Genomic DNA, 6429 nt, shown 5'->3' with positions numbered 1-6429 from the left:
CTGATGAGCTTCGTCTGAATTTCCAGTCCAAGTCCAGCTTCGAGCCACCATGGTGAGGAGACCCTCTCAGCAAAACTGTTGCGGTTTGATGTGGTCATAACAGCCAATTTGATTTATCCAGACTAGTGTCTTGAACAGTTTAACGTCATTGTTTTCTTTAGATTACAATTTTTCTCTTAAACCGTTCTGAGGCATTACTTTGCTCATCCACCGACTTTCACACACATTCATACACACACACACATTCACACCCACATGCACTATATTGACTTTCTTTGTTTATTTTGTATATATTCTCATGCTTATCTCTTAATAAATATCAAAAAGGCAGTCGTTGTCCATCTTGTTCTTTCTTTGTGATACGGTCCCTTCAGATGAGAATTTACTTCCTGAAGTGTTGAGATTGATTTTGAAGATTACTCTTTAATCAATTTTAAAGCTAAAATTGATAAACTTTCATCATTGAGTAATTTTTCCTTCCTTACGGAAGGTGGTGCCCCTTTACAAGACAAAGTCAAATTCTTCATTAAACTTGACCCCTTGCACGCTACACACCACAATTTTGAAAAAATTAAAATTTTTTGACAAAAAAAGGTTTTTGCACTTAGAGGAGGTGGTTTTTGGGAACGTATCGAAATTGCGTATATAGCTCCTCTTGGGCTTCCAGAGTTTGGGGTCAAGTCAGCCTTTCCATCTCTTGCTAAGCGCAGACATGAAAGCTGCAGCTAGCAGAGGAGCGTCTTCAGGGGGAGAGAGAAAGGGATAATAAAAAAAAGAAAAAAGGCGAGAAAAAAATGCAGGTGCCGCAAGAAGCCAATCATAGTGTTTAGCCTTGGCTGATCATGAAGCAGCGAGACATGCTAGGATTTTCAGCAGGATCCAGACAGAACTGGAGAATAAAGCTGCTGGCAGTGCTATGGAGAGAAATTAGACTCACTTGGATTTGTGCGTGCATAATTCTTGATTTGTGCGTAAATTAGGATTTGTGCATAAATTTGGATTTGTGCGTGGGTAGCTCTTGATTCGTGTGTAACTTTAGATTTGTGCATGCCTAATTCTTGATTTGTTACTCACATAATACGTTTTGTGTATAAGTAAATAGAAATATGAAGTAAAAAAATACAAAATGCAATTTACGTACGCACACATTAAGATTACAACATCTTGAAACTACGAACACACAAAAATCTTTAAAAAACATGCACAAATCCCTTGTTACGCACACACGAAGCCAAAGTTACGCACGGATCTACTGTGAGACTCTTTTCACGTCTCACAAATTCGTCCGTAAGTGCTGCGTTTAAGTACTAGTGGAATGCTCGGTCATTAGAGTTCTTATCAGCCTTCCCTTCTAAACGTATTTCCTTCAGTGGGTGTTGCAGGGCTTAAAAATACTTTCAAAGAAAATAAAAAGGATTATCTGAGAATATGACGTTTACTTTTAAAAGCTAATATATATATTAAAAATATATTAATCTCCGAGACACCAAATTAATACAAAATGCGTAACAGGAACGACCAGTAGGGGGCAGACTGTCAACGGCAGTCAGACTGAGAGTCACGGGAAGAATGGCGGCCCATCTCGGTGGTCAGCGCCCCGAAGTAAGTAGCCTCTATGTTCAACACTAACATCTACTGTCTTCAGACATTGATTGAGTCATTGTCTGGATTGTTTTAATGTTTTTATGCGCTCACTTGTTGGTAAAGGCCACAACGTTCTTCTCACATTACTCTGTTAGCAGTAAGCTAACGTCCGTGTAAGCTAAGCTACTTTAGCGATCATTGACACTATCAATGATCTGTAGCCTGTATGTTTTGAATTAATGTTTTGAATTATCACAAATATTTTCTTTTTCTTTTTTTTTACCAGAATGGACTAAAAAAGTGAAACATAATTAACTAATAAACAAAAATAGTCCACCAGGCTCCATGTTACTCATAATGCACTAACAATTACCCAACCTTTTACATTTATCATTTTTTCGGAGAAAAAACAAACAAACAAAAAACAAAACAAACAAAAAAAAAGCATTATTGTGAATGCTGTGTATCACAGAACATTAATTTGTATTTGTATGCCAGTAAGCACAGCCAGAACTCAATAAAGTAAGGGGAGGTAGATTATAAAGCAAACAGTTTATTTTTATAATGAATAAATAAAAGTTACTGTCCAAAAAATGTGGTAATGCTCATTTAATTAGCCCTGGTTATTTTAGTTATATTTGTTAATTTTATTTTAAGATGCACCACAAACTTTAATTTTTTTTGTAATAACTGCTGCTATCAGATTATCTACACTTACATTTGCTGCATTGAGATGATCCAATGTGTTACAGATGTCTGTTGTTTTGAATAAGTCACATGAGCTTCTCAAAAGTTATAAACATTTTCATATTTTTCATATCTTACTATAAGTGTCTGTTGTGTTGTCGCAAAAAAACAAAAAGATATCTTTGTATCTTTGCCGTTACAACCTTTTGGGGGGGGGGGGGGNNGGGGGGGGGGGGCATGGTGTAATGCCACACTTAGACTAACCTTTCCTTTGTAACATTTTTTTTAAAGGACTTGCTCGATGAAATGGACATAAACCAAGAAGATGCATGGGTAAGTAATTAAGCACTTTAAATTAATTCAGTAAAACATGCTTCATTTGTTGCACGTGTGTCTTATCTGCATTCAAAGCTAAATATTTTACAGGTGGTTAAATTAAAAAAATGCATTAACTGTGATCTTTCCTTCATAGAGCTTATTAAAACAAAACATCTTGGAGAGACTTAATCAGCGTGTCACACGTGCACTTCAACACATGCCTCTGGATATAGACTATTTGGAGTTCGTTTGCAATCAAGAAATGGTTTTCATTGACGCTCTTTCTCAACACATCGAACTATCGCAGGAAATGCATCCAGTTGTTGATCCAGAGGTACGTTATTCATTTTTATTATTTCAGTTTTTTTCCACAATCTATAACATTAATGCTACCATATGTATGTGCATGCAGATCCCCCTTATTGACTGGGAGAGCAGTGGCCTGGTTCCTAATCCACATGCTGAAGTGCAAGTACCAGAGTTCGACAACCCACTCACAGATGATCAGATGGAGCTGCTGCAGGAACACATTGATCCCCTCCAGTCTTCAGAGTCTAGTGGAATGGACATTTATCTGCAAACACTGCAGTACGTGGGAACGTTTCTTGTGACAAACTAGAAATGAATTTGTTGGAGTCCTGATGAAAAATATTTTTTAGGACTTTGTTTATTGAAGACAGCACAAAAATGTACTTAGTTTTACATCAAAAGCAAATAAAATCAAATTTCAAACATCAACTGTTGCATTGTTATTATATTTTTTCCAAAGAATGCGAATCGATAAGAACGATTAAAACGGCTTTCTAAGATTGGGGTTTCTGAATTTAATACCTAGGGGTTTCCTGACCTTCATGGTTTTTATTCCCTCGACACATTTGAATCAGCTGATTGTACGCATGTTTTAATAATATGAAGTCAGATGTGCTGAAGCAGGAAAACTTTTAAAACAGGCATCTCCCACCCTGTTCGTCGTGAGCTATTGCCCTGCTTGTTTTACAGTTAACCGTGCTTCAGTAGTTAATGCTCACCTAGATCAGGTATGTTCAATCAATCCAGCTAAGCAAGAATCACTGAGGCAGGGTTAGCTGCAAAACAAGAAAGATAGTAGCTCAGGAGGAGCTGGGTTCGAGATGCCTGACCTAAAACATGCAGGTCAGGGATTCTGTTGACTGTAATTAAGAAATACAAGTTTAAACTAAATCTCCAGTCCATGGATCACAAAGAACAGATGAGGAATGAACAGTGTCATAAGTGCCATAGCTAACATAATGCTCTTTTTCCTAAACCAGCACGGGCTAAGACAAGCTCTTCTGAAGTTCTGGGGGTGAGGTTGGTGGGGCTGGCAGGACATATATGGGAATGTTTGTGACTCTTTTGGGATAGCTGGGGCTGCTGATCCTGCCCTTTCCTTTCTTGGCCTCTGACTTATTAAAATGCCTGGAAATTGCCTTGAAAAGAGGAAAATATATGGGTTAAGTACAAGATGTATAGAAAAAGCAAAAGATTAAAAGGTCCAAAATCAAAATCATGAACTGTTGGCGTGTTGTTATGGAACTTCCTGTGACATCACTACTGACCTGATTATCCCTACTGAAAATGTGTGTCAAAGAGAAAGGCAATTAGAAAGCACACACTGTAGTTATAAGATACAGTTTTAAAAAATAAGAAAAAACCTTTGCATAGCTTATCTTCAAGGTGGACGTAAGACATAAATTTATAAACTTAAAAATCTCAATTAAATAAATGCTAATTTAGTAACCCTTACTTGAAAAAAAAAATACAATTATCATTTTTCTTCAGCCAAAAGCTACTATGGAGAGGTAAAAGAGCAACAGGTTGCAGACTCCTGTTTTAATGTGCAGCGCCTTGTTTGATCGTGGTCAGTTTAAGGCGCCGTGTAAATTAAATAAACTTGAACTATATTATAGTTGATTACTAAACGACTATTTTAATAGAAACGTCAAACGAAAGTGACATTGGAAATATAAGACGCTGTTTTTCATAGCTCTCCATTTAGAGAGATAAATGAAAAAAAAAGGGAGAATTCTGATAGGCCCTTTCTCTCTGTAGGATGCTTAAGCTAGCGATAGCTCACAAAACACCCCCTGCATTGTTCTAAAAATATTTTTACTGCATTTAGTTGCACTTTGTCTTCAATCCAATTTCCAAAAGAGATGGATAAATAGAATAGTTGTTAAAAAAAATTCTGTCATTTGTAACCTTTGTTAAAGAAAGTAAAAATAAGGAGGAAAAAAAACGATTAAAATCAAAAGGCTAATTTAGAACAAAAAAAATGTAGTTAGATTTTTTGGCCAAATCACAAAGTTCCAGGTCGCATGCCAAAAAGGATAAATGTTTATTGAGCATGCTAAAACTAGATTTTAAAAACATTAAATATATATATATATTTTAACAGTACTGTGAATAAAAGTAGGCAGGAATATTATTCAAGAATAAATCAACTTAAACGTTAAATAACGTCCAATATTTTATTCTCAATTAAAATATATTTTGTCAAACTTATACAAGTTAGAAAAAAAACACAAAATAACATAGGGCCATTAATAACAATAAAATAAAATGATCTGGAAGGCCAGATTTGGGCCTCGACTGTGACAAGTGCCCTAGACTTTACACAGGTTTGCCCGTCTGGGCTGTAACACTGACATTCCATTGTAGAGCTGGCCTGAATTAAAAGCTCAAGTAAAATTAAGTCGTAAAATGTCCTTGCCAAACAAGATGGTGGATTGTGGGTACGATTAAATAACTGATCATTAGAATTACAAACAATGCATTGGGAAAGTAGGGGGAGGGGGCTACATTTTCCCAAAAAGTCTTTAAACAAAACATGTGATCCATAAAATAACATTATTGAGCCCAACAGCATAGTCATATATATATATATATATATATATATATATATATATATATATCATAAGGAAGAACATTGTCAGAATCTAGACTAAAGCTTACCTTTTTAAAGCTTGATTAACTGTTGTGGTTGAAGGTCGAGAAGTGTTTGCAGTGGTACTGTGGCCAACAGTGGGAGTTGATGTTGTAGGTTGGTAGATTGCCACTAATTTCCCTTGCAAGAACAGACTGCGCCATGTTTTCCACAACTTGCTGCTGAAACAACAAATAATAATCACACTCTGGAACGCAAACATAAAATACAACTTTTGGAACCATAAAAAGGTGAAAGGGTTTTCTAATTGTCTGTGAACTTAACATTACGTCCTACACTGCACTGACGTGTAATAATAGGAACGAGGCAAACGATCGCTAAAGTAGCTTAGCTTACACAGACATTAGCTTGCTGCTAATAGAGTAGTGTGAGAAGAACGTTGTAGCCTATACCAACAACTGAGCGCATAAAACATTAAAACAATCCAGACAATGACTCAATCAATATAATAATAATAACAATAATAATGGATTGGATTAATCTGCGCTTTTCCAGATGCTCAAAGTGCTTACATTGTGTATCCATTATTCATTCACACCTCATTCATACTTGGTGACGGTAAGCTACTATTGTAGCCACAGCTGCCCTGGGGCAGGCTGACAGAGGCGTGGCTGCCAGTACGCGCCTACGGCCCCTCTGACCATCACCGGAACATTCATACGCATTCACACACCAGTGGAGCCACACTGGAGGCAAGGAGGGTTAAGTGTCTTGCCCAAGGACACAACGACACTTGGCTGGCGGGAGCCGGAATCCAACCGCCTATCCTTCGATCATTGGCCGACCCGCTCTACCACCTGAGCCACTGCTGCCCATGTCTTCTATATGAAGACAGTAGATGTTAGTGTTGAACATAGAGGCTACTTACTTCGGGG

General features: G+C 37.1%; 1 long non-coding RNA gene across 1 annotated transcript; it reads right to left on the bottom strand.

Moving 5' to 3' along the window:
- Window positions 1-3240: 3240 nt before the first annotated feature.
- LOC118599793 lies at window positions 3241-5984 on the bottom strand. Its single transcript, XR_004949297.1, has 2 exons — window positions 5563-5984; window positions 3241-4037 (listed from the first exon to the last, which is right to left on the bottom strand). It is a non-coding gene; the product is annotated as an uncharacterized LOC118599793 (long non-coding RNA).
- Window positions 5985-6429: the final 445 nt, after the last annotated feature.

Source organism: Oryzias melastigma, linkage group LG16, assembly GCF_002922805.2.
Source record: "Oryzias melastigma strain HK-1 linkage group LG16, ASM292280v2, whole genome shotgun sequence".
NCBI lineage: Eukaryota > Metazoa > Chordata > Actinopteri > Beloniformes > Adrianichthyidae > Oryzias > Oryzias melastigma.
This window is presented reverse-complemented; position numbering and strand designations above follow the sequence as displayed.